Raw genomic sequence first — 3,427 nt, forward strand, 5'->3', positions numbered from 1 at the left:
AAGGCGCAATGAGATGTTGTACTCAATTATTATACATCTGGATGGTAAGCCATGTTGAAACCAAGAAGCCGATCTTTAATAATTTTTGGTGGTTTAACCAAAAACCCTTGAAGATAATGGAGGAAGAAGAATGGGGAATCCTAGGTGATCAAGGTTGGATGGAAAAACTGCAAGAGTTACCTAGTAGCAGCTTTAGTTGGAAGGCCCCTTGGGTTAAATCAGTGGATGTCATAGTAAGTTGCGGACAAAAATGCTGGGTACCTTTAATTGGGATCACAGGTTATGTCAGCTATGCTCCGGCTCTGGTGATAAGACAATTAGGTGGCATACAACACATCCCAAGAACTGTGGGACTTGCTGAATTTTTCGGGTTTTTCAAGGATCAATCCGCGAAAGAAGTTCTTGAAACCATCAAACAAGATTGGTGCCATTTGACTATAATTCAAAAGGAGTCAGAAAGTTTGAGAGACCCTAGCTCAAGTGAAGGATATGAAAAGTGGAGGAATTTGACCCTGATTGCCGCTCCGAAAAAACCATGTCATAAAGACGGGCCTTCACGAATTAAAGAAAGGTCGTTGAAAAGAAAAAAGGTCAGTAATGAGAAAGACCTTATGGAGCAATTAGAAAGATTACAAGTAGAATTGGGAAAGAGTAAGGGAGATAAAGCAGCATTAGAAAGGATGATGATGGAAGGAGATAAAAGCAGAGTGTTTCTGAACGAACAGCTCGAATCTAGAGATGCGAAAATAGTGATGTTAGAGCTGCAATTGAGCAAAGGAAAGGCTGTAATAGAAGAGTCCGAGAAAGAAAGAGGAAGACTGATTTTGGATTGGATGCAAAGCAGCTCTGAATTAGAAGCGTTGAAAGCCGACTTCAACGACTATCAAGAGAATGTCGAGGACAAATTCTTGCATGTTCAAGCAGAGTTGTTGGACCAAATTGAGAAGTATGAAATTCGCCAGTGGACTGGTTATTCTGTAGCGGGTGCGCGACGTCGCGACGATCGTCCACCCTCAAATGTGTGATCGGGGGATATATATATATGGTAAATATGAGGAGACAAGGAATTCTTTGTCTCTTAGCAATGAAAAAAAGGTGTGGGAGTCGCCACCTAGTATTTTGGTCACTAGGAACCCTAACTGGTCTCAGAGATCGGGCACGGGGACTGGTTGCGTAAAGGGAAGGTATTAGCACCCCAAATACGCCCTACCTAAGGTAAGCTGCATTGTTTATTTGTCTGATAAAATTCAAGGTCTCGTTGTGTTTCCTAGTTGTTGGTCCGTCTATGGTTCAAGAAAAGTCCTCCTCAATAAGGAGGTCCTTATCTTATCGGGTAAAACCTAACCGTTCTAACGTCTATGTATGTTGGTCCGTCTATGGTTCAAGAAAAGTCCTCCTCAATAAGGAGGTCCTTATCTTATCGGGTAAAACCTAACCGTTCTAACGTCTATGTAAAAAAACCATATTTTTAATATCAGGAATACGTTTTATGTTTAATATTCGTAAACAAAAAGATTTTTTAGAATTTTTGAAATATTGGCCTAGTTCTCATGGCTTGAACAAACTGGTTATTAAAGCCAAAATGCATGCTAATACATATATTGTTTTGAAATTTTCTTTGTTATATGAAAAATATGATGTTATAATATTATATATATATATTGGAGAGACTAGGCCGTATTTTAAAACAAAACATTTTTTAAATATGTATTTTTTTGTATGTTTTGACGCAAATCGGGTATTTTAATACTGGGTTTTGTATCCTTACGGTATAAAAATACAACCAAATATTAATCCATTTTGATAAAACAAATGCAGAAAAATCAACAATATTTTTAAAATAATTTTTGCAGAATTTTCGTAATTTTTTCATATATATATATATATATGTATATATATATATATATATATAAATAATGCAACAAACAAATAATATACATAATATAAAATTAAATTGGGCTGGGCTGGGCCGGCCCAGCCAGCTAGGCCGGACGCAGCCCCAAAGGTGTTGGGCCGATCTCGGCCCAAAATGAATTGGGCCGACTTTGGCCCAAAAATCTAATATTCCCTTCTGGACCAGGACCGGCCCAGAAGGCAGGGCTGGGCCAGGATCCTGCCTGGCCCAGCAACCAAAACGGGCGGGGGGGATTATTTTCCCCCCACCCCTGCATGCAGAACGCTATTCGTTCTGCATGCAGAAAAGGAAAAAAAAAACAAGAGTGAGGGTAGAGAATAGTTACCTGGCACAGAGGCGGTGGCTTGCTGCGTTTCTGGCGTTGCTGTGGCGGAGGCTGGTGGCGGCGTCTTGGCTCACAGACAGCGGCTCCAAGCAGCAGCGGCGGCGCTCTGTTTTTTAGTGTTTTCCCGTGACAGCCCTCCCGGTTTGTTTTCCCCAAATTTTCAACTCTTCCTTCCTCTTCCTATGTTTCGGTCTTCCTTTTTTCTTCCCTTCCCTCTCTTCTCTCGGTCTGTTTTTTTTCTTTTCTCTGTTTTTTTTGTTTTCTCTCCTCTCGGTTTCTCTCTTCTTCGGGTCTCTCTCCCCTTTTCTCCTCTTTTCGGGTTTTCTTTCTTTTTTTCTCCCCCTCTCCGTTCTCTCCTTTCGGGTCTTTCTCACCCTTCCTCCTCGTCCATTTCTCAGCGTTCTTGGGTTCTATTTATAGAGCCAAGGGCGTGGCTTTTTCTCATGGGGAGCAGCCGGGTGATCAGCCATTGGGCGCGACTGCCAAGGTTCGGCTCCACCCGGTTTTCTGGCAGGTGCGTGGTCGGCCAGTGTGTTCGGTCGGTGGGATCCAGGCGAGAGAAGGACCGGCAAAAAATTCAAATTAAAGCATCCTTTTTCCTTCTTCCCCGCTGCATGTTCGGGGGGAAGAAGAAAGAGGAACAATGTCGTTCAAAACGCCACCGTTCTGCTCTTTCTTTTTTTTTTTTTTTGAATGTATGAAACGGCGTCGTTTTGGAGAAAACACGCCGTTTCATTTAAATGTGGCGCCAGAACGCGCCAAATTCCAAATCAGCCCTTAATCATCTTTTTTTTTCCTTCAATTGCATCCCTGCCAATTTCGGTCTTCGCCCCTCTTGTTGGCCGCGTTTTTCACTTTAGTCCTTGGCGTCTAATTTATGCAATTGAGCCCTTAATTGATCAAAAAACTTCCAATTTCTTCAATTAGGCCCCTGAATCAATTAATTCCAGCCCCTCCATTTACGCGCCTCTTCCAATTTGGTTCCTGGTTTCAGATTTTCTCAATTAAGTCCCCAATTGGCCCTTAAACTTCAATATTTATGCAATTAGGCCCCTGATTTGACCTAATAAATTCCTAAAAAATATATTTTGGCCCCAGAACTTAAATTTCTTCTAATTAAAGCCCAAATCGACTTAAAAATCAATTTATCTTACAATCAAATCTCCTATAAATTCATTTAAAAATCC

Source organism: Populus trichocarpa, chromosome 2 (assembly GCF_000002775.5).
Source record: "Populus trichocarpa isolate Nisqually-1 chromosome 2, P.trichocarpa_v4.1, whole genome shotgun sequence".
In the NCBI taxonomy this organism is placed as follows: domain Eukaryota; kingdom Viridiplantae; phylum Streptophyta; class Magnoliopsida; order Malpighiales; family Salicaceae; genus Populus; species Populus trichocarpa.